We start from the raw sequence: 12,488 nt of genomic DNA on the forward strand, positions 1-12,488 counted from the left end.
GGTTGTCTATTGATAGTTGCCCTAGAAGCTGCTATTTAAGATGAATTTTTATGTCACCAACAGCTGGTTGCAGAATTTTTTGATTTACAAAAGGTGTATGACATGGCATGGAGGAGAGGAATCCTAAATACACTTCATGAGTGAGGTGTACAATGTAATACTGTTGTGGCTTTGTTGTTGACAACAGAACACACAAGTTTGGCCTTCCCAACATTACCAGTGTTTTCGTTGCAGAACTGTATACCATTAAGAAGGTCTTACATGTAATTAGCCCAAAATTGACATATTCTTGTTTGCTCAGATTCCATGAGTGCCCTACAGGCGATTAATGACTTGTATTCTAGACATCCTGCTGTCTGTGAGATTCATTGTGTTAATTCGCAGATGACTAGATGTAATACAACAGTGAGCTTCTGCTGGATCTCTAGCCATGTAGGAATTTTAGGCAATGAGTATGCAGATAGTGTGGCAAAGGAAGCTTGTTTTCAGCCTCCTTTCACCGATCGTGTCACTTCTAACGGTCTGTTTCCTGAAGAGGATGGTTCATGATGAGTGGTAAAGTGAATGGGATGCTACCATGAATAACAAAATTCTCCTAATTAAAAACCCTGTTTCACCATGGAGTTCCTCATGCAGAATTAACCGTTGAGATGAGGTTATTATCTGCTGTTAGTGAGTAGGGCACACTAGGCTCACTCGTGGATGTCTGATGACTGAAGCAGATGCACTAGTTTATGCTCGCTGTGAAAGCCGACTGACAGTGCATCACATTGTATCTGTTATATGCACCATTAATGCAAGTTTAAGCTCGGGACTAACAATCTAACTATTTTAGGGGATGATGAAATGTTTTTATCTTATGTATTATGGTTCCTTAGGGCCGTCTGTTTATTCTCAATAATTTAAATTACTGTAGTGTGTATCAGCTATTCATGCCAGATGCAGTATAATAGTGTGAAACTTTAATATTTTAATTCAGACAGAAAATGTAATATATGCTTGTTTATTACAACAAAAATGTTGTGTGCAGGCAGTGATAACGCTGAGTGTTTTTTACCCAGCTCTTGCTGTTAGACTTGTTAACAGTCCACCGCCTCGTTTAAGACTGACATTTCGTTTACATCTTCTCACCTTACCCTTTCGAATAGGAGAACGTTTTGACCTTCTCACTCTTGCCATGTTGGTTTGACAATGAACCTTTTTACAATCTTCCACCAACTTACATTGGAGGTCGTATCATATTTTCCTCCTTCGTCTTGGACGTAATTCTGTCATTGTTTAATAATTCTATTAGCTTGTTTTGATCAAAGTGTTTGTTACTTTTGACGTCAAAGTTTATTAGAAATCTGTAAAATATAAATAGATGCTCATCGACATATCCCTTAGTAGCGAGATCGGTCGATTTTATAGGTGTTTTGGTGTTCATAATACTACTGATTAATTTTCGTTGTTGCAATTCCATATCGTCTACGTAGGACTTTGTAGCGAGATCGGAGCTATTCTTAGGTATACCAGCGTTAGTGATAACGCATCCTATAGCGTTAATTATCTTCTTTTCATCGAAAAGGTTTGTCCGTAAATAGTTGACAGTAACGACGTCTGTTTTTTGAGTTGGTTCACCGACGTCGCATAATCGTTTCTTTGAAAAAAAGAGTGCGTTGTTGTCCATCGGTGAAACTGACGGTAAGTATTTATTATTCAAATCGCTTTGCTTTACGTACATTTTGTTAACATAACCAAATGTTGTACCATCGTCATCATCAACAGGCGTTCCAACATTGCACAAACGTCGTTTTTTGATATCGAAATTCCCGTGAGCGGTTTTGTCGAACGTTTCAACAATTCGGGTTGGTGGTTGGGTGGTGACGTGTGCACCTCCGACGCGAGAACGTCCGGAACTTGTCGATACTCATCTTCAGACTGTTTAAAATAAAACGTTTCCTGTACCACCCCGTTCCTTTATGTATCTATTTTCTTGCAGTTATTCTATGATTGAAATTATTTCGTTATTATGACCAGCACGCCTTGATGCCACCAATAGACGCAGTCTATCGCAAAGTTCGTTCGGGTCGTTCCAGTACACATAATCTGGTCTGACCGTTTTCTTCGCCTTCATAAGCAGACCTGTTCCTGGTATTGGACTTTCATTGTCGTTTTGACTCGCGTATCGCTTCCGAGGAAACAGTTCTTTAATAATAGTATTGTACTTGTTAGATTTACTGGAGATTATACGACCGGTACTTTGACTCTTATGCGGTTCTGTATATTCCAAGATTTTCTTGTAGTGGTGTAAATCTTTTTCCGTATAATTGTAGGGTTGATTAAAAAATATCAACTGATACAAGCCGTCGGTGCCATTATAACTTTTTTTATCGATAACTATTGTATTTCCTTTGAACACAACCTCCTTTTTACCAATCATCCACCGATCGTTAACGTTTTTCACTCAGTAAACGTTGTCAATTCTCTTACTTTTATCGGTTACGGCTAGATTCAAGTAGTGATTTGCACGAACACCCGGTGATTTCGATGACCACGGGTCCACAGGTTTGACAATCTCTTTTTTTGGAGTACTAAACAGTCTTCTCATAACCGTTGGTGAAGATAACCGTTGGTAAAGGAACCCTCTTCCTTTATATCCATCGCCTCCTCCTTTGGTTGATTGACCAGCTAGTGGCAAATAAGACAAAATTAATATTCAAGAGGATTGTAGGGAAAACCTACAATGTCGTTTTCGAATAGGTATTTAATTCAAAATGAGAAGACGATAGAGGTATAGGAAAATAGTCCTTTTCATGACTACAACACATAACACGTACAACACACATTCAATTTATTATACACAAAACAAAAAACACTTTAAACCCCCATACAGCAAATTTGTACTAACTATTGTTTTTTTGTTTTTTTAATTAAAAATTATAGTTTCTACAATTGCTATATGTAGTAGTTCCAAGGCCCGTTGCGTGATCTGGTAATAGATTTATCTACTATCAGGTTATGTAACAAATGGTGTTTAATAAATTAGTTCCTTTTTTTAGGTTATGGAGGGGGGGAGCGTAATTGTTTCTTGGAATTACACGATAGTAGTCGTTTCTTACAACAAAAAAAATACACGATAAACACTTTGTTATATTAATGATAGAATACAAGTCTCTATTTTTTTTTTTTAATCGTGGTAAATTTTTGAAGTAAACAACATAATTTTCTACGAGTGTTTTGTAGGCCTCTAGGTGAGAGATTTCACTCGTTAAAAAAAGATCTCAACGCGTCCCGGTTTCTACCTCCTGGGTGGTGTGGAAATGCAACAACAACAACGCTATAATCCATCATACGGTAATGTAGGGCTGATTTGGTTTTTTTCTTCTTTTGAATTGTAACGGACTTCGTTTTTCAGTTAGGTGGTGTTGCGCAACCGCTTTGAATCCAGCCATGTGATTGGTCGGAAGGGTGTGACGCCTACCACTGTAACGGCTGTTCAAACGAGGATGCTCAACCTTAGGCCATGATCGTCAGCTGTTTTTGGGTCGAACGCCAGAACTCAGACTGTTAAAAACACGTCGTCGCTACGTCAACGCACGCGAACACACATGCACCCGTCACCACCTTGTGAATGTGCCACGTCCGGGTACTAGAGTAGTGGGTGACGCCTCCCGGTGCAACGGCTACAACGACCAGGATCATCCTCGAGGTATGTCTAAATTTTTATTCATACACACATATATAATATATTTCATTTTTCAGTCAAGACAAAAAAAAGGGAAAAGGAACTTCTCACGGGGTAAAAGGGAATATCCAAGATGGCGGCTGCGACACTAACACTCCTGGTGGTCACCAGAAGAACTAGTGATGCAGTACAACTGTCAAAGAAAAAACCAAGATGGCCGTCGCAACACCAACGCTCCTGGGAAAAGGGAAAAAAGGGATGATCCAAGATGGCGGCTGTGACACTAACGCTGGTGGTATAGGTGGGGGTGTTGGTCGGTTGAGGGTGTGGTGTAGGTGTGAATAGAGGTAGGTAGGTAGGTAGGGTATGTATGTTTGTGTGTGTATAGGTGTTTGTGTGTTAGGATCTTTTCTGTTTATGTTTCATGACAGAATCACTCATTTTTAAAACCCGATTGGCACAAAAACACAGACAAAATTAAAATTAAAAAAATAACACTGAATAAAATGTTATAAAAATGTATCGAACTGTACAGTGACATGATAACATAGACTAAAATACTTTCTTCCACTTAACTGAATAATGGTGTGAAGCATTACAGATAATGTTATCGTTTTTAAACATCAATAACAAAGACCACAAAATTTTTAGTTATCATTGGCATACCACAGGGCCGGACAATTGGTAGCTTACTGTACATTATTGTAAGCATAAAGCAATAATTGCACTTGTACGTGGGAGTGGCAGAATGACTCATCTTAAACTACTGAGATAATACTAATAAATGCTGATTCATATTTGCATCTGCTGCACGGTTTCGTGAGACAAGGTTTAGAATCGAATGTAAGCTCTATCGATTTAGACAGTCGATATCAGTAATGAAGCCTATATTTATGTTTACCTTATAAAACGATTAGCCGTAGGATGTTGAAATTTTGTATTTAGGACTGTTCCCTTTTGATTGCAATCGACTGAACTAAAAGTGCCCAAAAATGAGGATTTTGGACTTTTTATTAACTGCAGTAATAAACCCTCATAGAGAGCTTTTCAACGATATATCATAAGTTGCACTATATATCATATGATGTTTTCATTGGTTCCAGAGTTGTAGCTAAATTAAAATTTAATTAATGAAATATTTGGAACTTAGAGGAAGAAGGCATATCGATTCAAATCCGTCTTCATCTCCTTTTTTTCTTTTTTTCTTTTTTTTTTCTTTTAAATGTATTGATTTCTCTGATTGTAAAAAAAATTACAATAAATAATAATTCAATACCAGCAATAAAAAAAAAAAATGTAAAAATATCTGAAGTTATTAATGAAATACAATTTTATGTACTTTTCATTTTAAAGAAATCTGTTTATATAATTTAATAGGCGTATAAGGAAGTCATGTAGTGTCCACATCAGTTATTTCTTCGTAGTCTTTCGAACTATTGTAACATATTACTTTAGAGGATGAATGAAGATGATATGTATGAATGAAGTGTAGTCTTATACATAACTGTGGATGTAGTAAATAGGTAAGTTAATTTTTTTAGTAAGTTATTTTTATAATAATAGCATCAAGATAAGTTTATTAATTCATAATTTTAATTCTCTTTCTTGCTCTCAAAAATTCCAAATTAAAAATTTGGGCTGTCCAACACCAGATTTAAAATTTACACAAACTGTGAAATGTAAAAAAAAAATTTAGTTAGAAAATTTAATAAGATTAATAAAAAAAATCTTGGATTTGTGATTGCAAAGTCAGTAATAAATTATTTAGTTTTTCGTGTTTAAAGTTTTTCAAAAATAGGGAAGAAACTTGTATGAAAATTGGAATTACCAATTTATGATATTCTAAGTTAAATAATGATTTATAAATCTAGATAAAAATAAACTATTTTTGCCACTCTAATTTCACCACTGATTTTTAATTTTTATTTTGAAAATAAATGAATTTTATTGTACTTATATCAAAAAATTTCTTTTGAAAGCAAATCTCAAACAGTTTATTATGTTTTTTTGTGGAAAATGCACACTTGAATAGAATTAACATTTATTTTAAAGGGTTAGATATTAAAGGGTTAAAAAAACCATATTTTTTCCAGTAATTTTTGTCCTTTCTTAATGAATGCTCTGATTAATGAGATCTAATATTCAATTTAGGCGGCTAGATTTTTACATTTTCTATTTTTTTTTTTTCATAATATATCAGCTATATGATATCTTCAAGAAAGGAATCTGGTGTCCAGGACAGGAAAAGATGAAAAACAAAACAAGAGCACTTTGCTAACTAGCTGGAAGTCTTGACAGATTTATTGTAAAAACTGTTGATAGCACCAGTGTTGTAAGTAAACCATATTCATGTGTCCAGATAATTCCAGTCTGTAAACTGTTCACTGTCTTTAGTAGAAACAGAGACAGCTTACCTGAAAATAACTTCACATCTGGACAGTTAAATGCTCTTTTGGAGTATATTAATATGAAAGTTTTTATTGATATTAGTTATTGGCCAGGAAATGTAAGTAAGAGTTTGAAAATTGAATTTGTTTATAATTTTAACTAGTTGGATGTCTTTACTACAGAATAAAGATGCTATTTTTCCAATAGATAATAATGAAAGGTCATTTTTTAAGGATTGGTATTAAGAAGTTAGAAAATGGTGAGAGAGTTCAAGGACATGGTTGTTCTCCTGTGAAATGTAGGCAGCTGTATATTGATTTCCATGCTTTGATGACTGCATGCTTTTTAAAAACTAAAGGAAGACTTTTACATAGCCAAATAGATAGTTTAAAATATGGAAAAAGCTAAACTCCATAGTATTAGATCATGAGAATATTGCCATCATGAAAATATGTTCACATTTTTCTCAGCTCTACATATAGATGGGATGTTCTTAAAGAACAAATTAGAGTGAAGTGAACAAAGTGAGTTTTGGATTTTGTTTTACTTTTTTGTGAGAATTTTACACTAAATCTTTTATGCATTACTAATTAGATAAGTAATTAGTACGTAGCAATGTATTCTAATAATAATACAGAGTGTACAAAAAGAATATATATTTTAAAGCTATTTAATATCTTTTAAGTTTGACTTACAGGAATAAATCACAAATAAAATGAAAGAGTAACTCTTATAAGTTACTTACAGTTTTTCTTTTCAAGTGTTCAATGTATGCATCTTATGTCTTGCATCACACATCCAACCGATGGGAGAGTAGTTCATCCCATTCTTTAACTGGATGACTGAAGTAAAGGAAGCAACAATTACCTCAATCTTGTGCCTCAGATTGGCTAGATCAGTAGGTAACAGAGGTAGATACACAAGATCCTTTATAAAACACCCATCATCGCAGAGAAATTAATTATTTATTGCAGAGAAAAAAATTAATTTTGGGGAGTCCCTTTAGCATTGTAAGAGTTCATGGGGATTTTCTAAATCCCAGATACGAACATTATTTAAATCCTAATAAAGGCAGTTACTTTTATACGGATTTGAATACTATGTAGTTCATGGATACCAGTGTGTTCTTTGGTGGTTGGGTTTCAATTAACCACACATCTCAGGAATGGTTGAACTGAGACTGTGCAAGACTACACTTTATTTACATTCATACATGTCATCCTCATTCATCCTCTGAAGTAACACCTTATGGTGGTAAAGAGGGGAGAAATAGAGAGATTGAGTGACATAAGTATAACTAACAAAAATAAAATAAAGCTGCTAATATAATTCTGCATGAACATAAATGTTTCATATTAGAGTTAATCTGTCTGGTAAAAAGACAAATACTAATATTATCATTAAAGGTAAGCAGTATAAAAAGAGATGTCTGATTAATAAAAAAAATTACATTAATTAATAATCAAAGACAATCGAGTACAATAATAGTCATTTATTACAACTATAAATCATGGAAAAGTATAATTAAAAAATATACATATATACATACATATACAATCACAAATAAAAATAATTTTAAATAAAAAGTGTTAAAACGCAGGAAAAATGTTAATAAGTGACAAAATATCTTAAACTTAAACATGTAAACAGAATAAAAACAATTCTAATACGTATCAGATTTTAAAAAAAATAAAAAACATCATCAAATTAACAAATAAACAGTAGATTGTACGTAAATTGACTTGCATCATAATAAAATATACTCTACACTTGTACAAAGAATTATATTAAAAAACGAAGATTACTTTTTTAACTTATAAATACAAATCAAATAATGAATGGACAATTATAATCTTACACGAATGCACATGTGTGTGTGTGTGTGCATATGTGTCCATGCACATGCACACACACGCGCGCGCGCATACATTATAGATTGTTAGATATTTAATTAATCTTTAAAATAAACTCACTGAGCATTTTGTTAATTTATTAGTAATTTTGTACATAAAATGCTGGCTTGTCATTAAACACAATATGATCAAGAAAGTGATCATCTTCATGCAGCAAAATTTCGGTCGTGAAGACGGCATGCACATCAAGTGTCGGTAGACTTCAAAGCCTGTAACAGCTATAAACTGTATGGGCTCATATCTGAGCGATTTCTTAAAACATTTTGCACTGTCATTACTGGCTTTGCTAGTTCGCAGCTGGCCTTCCTAACAAATATTTTAGAACTACATAGCAAAAACTCTCCCTGATATGTTCAACAACCATTTTCTTCAAGCACCCTCAATCACCCTTTACAGATATCCAATCATTTATAACTGATTGTTACTGTCACTCAAAAGGATTACATTTAAACTTCCTGTGGAACACATTTGAACTCTTAACTATAGATTCACATTTAGCAAACTGCTTTATATATTACGGCTACATTACTAGTAAAAAAAAAAATAAACTCCTAGACCTCCACATCACCAGTGACTAATGAATGTATAATATGCACTGTGAATAACAAATGTTTTCAAGGAATTTCTGTTTAATATCCACAGCAGGCATCATCAGGTCTAATTATTATTAGATATATTGTTATGTAGTTTGAAGTTGATTTGATTAAAATAATTTCTTATAGCCTTTTTTCTCAAATTAAATTTCATAAGTATTTAACAAAAAAATAAGTTCTAATTATGCAGCAATTAGTAAATTCAGCTGATATTATATTAAAGAGAAATGTTCATGAGAAATTTATTTTCCGTTTACCCTTCATTGACCTGAAATAATTTTTTTTTTTTTTAGTAATTTGATTTCTAGGTTTTCAAAAGTTGTCATATTTTTACACTCCTTGCTCTAATTATTTTTATTTTTTTTTGGCTATCTTAACCAATAAATGCCAACAGTTTCTAATCTGATAAAAATGGAACTATGTATGGACCAATAAGAACTACTAATATTTGATGCAGCTTCAGTCATTAACATTTATTTTCTAGATGCTGTACTAACATTTCAGGTATTGTGAAACCATCTAAGTTTTAATGAATAAAATATACAAATTTTTCTGATGTTTGTTAGGTACTGTACCTCAAGAAAATTCATTCTAACAATAAAAGAAGTTTTTTAACTATAATTATAATTGTATAAATCACTTCAGGAGTACTGGTATGATGACCCACACCCAGGCCATTACCATTACCATTCGCATGGATGTATACTGGGCAAGATCATAAAATTATAAAATTTATTAATAAATTTAAAAGAGAAATGTTGAAATTTAAAAGAAGAAAATTAATAACCTGAATAAATTATTAAAATTAATTTGAGTACTTAAATGAAATAATAATTATGCATATATACGAAACTAGAAAATAAACACTCAGTACATAATAAAGTAATAATTTTGAAAATATTAATAAAAAAAAAAGTAACCTCATTTGATCTCTGATTTATTTAAACATTTTTGCAATTCATATTTCTTCAATCTGTATTTGATGAGCACTACATCTTATTACTATGATACATATAGTATTTTTCACGTTTTACTATTAGTAATGCTGCAACCTTACTGTGATAGTGAATGGTATGTATCAGCTGATACATACAGTTTAATTTCTATGTTAAAATAACCTAAAATGGTGTTACTTTAATAACTTTTTGTTACTTTAAATGTATAGAAGTACATCAATTATAATTAATTCATTCAATGATAATCACTGGTAAATTGTACAATTTTTCAGAAACAAATGTATTCAAAAATAGTTAAATAACTTGGAAAATGTAACATTTTTGTCGATTAAATAAAAATGAATTAGTTAAATAACCTGAAAAAAAAATAATGAAAAAATTCACTAAATTGTTAAGAGTTTAAATAACTCTAAAAAGGGTTAATAACTTCTTAATAGTTTTTAATTGGGACTGATAATGAAAATTAAATATAAAAAAGAAGTGAAAAATATTATCTTACATTTTGTTGAGATTTTAAGTCAGTTTTTTAGTCTATTTTTTTTTTTCAGTACGTTAGTTTAGACTATCTAAAAAGATAAGATGTGAAGATTAACTATTAAATATATGCAAAACAAAGTGTTCTATATTATATGGATAAAAATTAATATCTTATTCAAATTTGCACAAACCATTTCTTCTCTAACTCTTTGATGGTCAAATAAATGGTGGAAATGAAACCCCTGCAGGGGGTTCTTAAAATTTTATACATTCTTGAATACCTGCTAATTAATAATAATAAAACTAATGTATAAAATTAATAATTAATTTTTCATTATAGTTTTGGTTTAGGGCCTTATTAACAAGTGGTTACACGGTGTAACCATTGCCCAGGAAGGAACGTTTTTAGTTTTCTGAAGTAAAAAATAATGAATAAGTGTAACAAAGCAGAGATAAAATAACACATAGATAGTATTGTGAAATAATGTAGTCAAATAATGTAATTAATTTATAAGATATTAAAATTTATTGTTTTATAAATATATATATAATAAATTATAAAAACTTCATAAATCTAAAAACTTGGCAAATTGAAATGGCCTAGATAAAAAAATGTATACTTGTTATTTAGAACAAAAATCATCAAAACAATTTTTCCCCAACCTGAGACACAATGCTAGATCACATTTCCATCTTGAACGAACAGGTTTATTTTAGTGCTGCAAACTGAACCCCTTCATGGCAGATTCAAATGCTGCAGCTGGTGGTTGCTGGATACCAAACGTAAATTTATGCTTACTCTTAGCTTTTTTCTAACTGATGAGCAGCTTGGTGAATTGTCACTGTAAAGTCACTTTTTTGCTTTCACTATGTCAGGTGTAAGAATGTGACTACAAATTTGGCATCTGAAGTCTTTTTATACTGTTGCATTTTAAGTTCTTTATGAATAATAAAGGCATATACTACACAGTAGTATACCAAGTGAAAGAACAGTTGCAGCCACCACTTTTTACTTTTCCTGTTTATTTTATAATAATGTTTTAATCGGTCAAATCTGTCTAGAAAATTCATGTTGCTGTATACTATTTGTGGAGCAGAAAATGCTTTTCTGGTTTCATCTTTTAGTCTTCTATTTACACTAGTTACATCATAAGGATCATTAACAGTACTCATGATGTTGACACTTTTTTTTGTCCTTCCACCTGCATACTGCTATCCCACTTTAGCTTACACTGATTAAGAACTCTCCCTGATCCATGGACTTTTCATTAAGAAGAGCCGGGGATGCTTTCTTTTTGGATTAATTGTTCCGTAAGCAAATATTTGATTAATTTTTAATTTTTTATACAATGAAAGAAATTATCGATGTAGAAAATAACGTTTTTAGCTTGTAATGACTCGGTCAGACTCATGACTACCTTTTCCCCTAGATCTGTTTCTACTTTTTTATTTCTAAAATTTCTAATTTTAGTATAAATTTCATTTTCAGTATAAATTTCTAATTTGAAATAATATGCTGACTTGCTACAAAGCATCCAAATTTTGTAGTGGAATTTCTTCATTTCTACAGTTCCTGTAGAATTTCATCTTCATTCCTATACTTAGTAGTCATTCTGACAAATACATTATAATGCACCTTTGAAGGACAGTGGTTTCATTGTGGAATCACTAATAATAGGCAATTAATTGTATTTTTAAAACTAATTTTTGTTTTCAAGTGGCATTAAAACTGATTAAGAAATTATGTTAAATGCACACAAAGAAAAATAAAAGTTTTTAAACTTCAAAACATCGGCTGTCCAAACAACACAAAAACATAGAACACAAGTGAACTACCTTACACAGAATGAGATTAACCTAAATTCCACAGCTGTTAGTGAAGGCAGCTTCAAGTGGTATGTTTAGAAACTAAAAAGAGAGTTACAGAATGTAGTCATTGGCCAGGTTATGAAAGAAGACTGATAACATAATGTTACAATGCATAACCACTGCCCCTCAGAGACAAAATTTGAGGTGGTCATATAGTCTGACTGCTACCCTTCAAAGAGCTAATCACCCATACTTGCTAAGAGACAGTCAGTTACTTCCAGCCATCACATACGCCTTTCATTGCAAAGGTAATGTATAACCGCTTCCAAACACAGGGCTTCTTGATCAGATATATGTATTCCCGTTAGACAACCCAAGATTCTAGGAATGAAAGGCTTTCAGAGGATCTTAACAACTCTTTTAAGTGCTCAGTTTCATTGAAATGATCTAAGAAAGGATTGAAACACAATGCTGATAAAAAATACTCCACTAATCGCAATACTCTTATCTGTCCAATTGAACTTGATAAATATTTATCATATATTAATATAACTGCCACTAAATAAGAATCACCCAGAAGCAAGAGAAAAATATTCATGCTTTACAATGCACAAGGGTAAAATGTACCAATGACAGACTTCCATTTGACAGACTTGTGTTCCATTTGACCTCCAATGACAGACTT

The 12,488-nt window shown here is 32.1% G+C and overlaps 1 pseudogene; it reads right to left on the bottom strand.

The window, feature by feature from the left end:
• Positions 1-10,617: 10,617 nt before the first annotated feature.
• LOC142320818 (uncharacterized) lies at positions 10,618-12,401 on the bottom strand (annotated as a pseudogene).
• Positions 12,402-12,488: the final 87 nt, after the last annotated feature.

This window comes from Lycorma delicatula, chromosome 3, assembly GCF_047948215.1.
Source record: "Lycorma delicatula isolate Av1 chromosome 3, ASM4794821v1, whole genome shotgun sequence".
Lineage (NCBI taxonomy): Eukaryota > Metazoa > Arthropoda > Insecta > Hemiptera > Fulgoridae > Lycorma > Lycorma delicatula.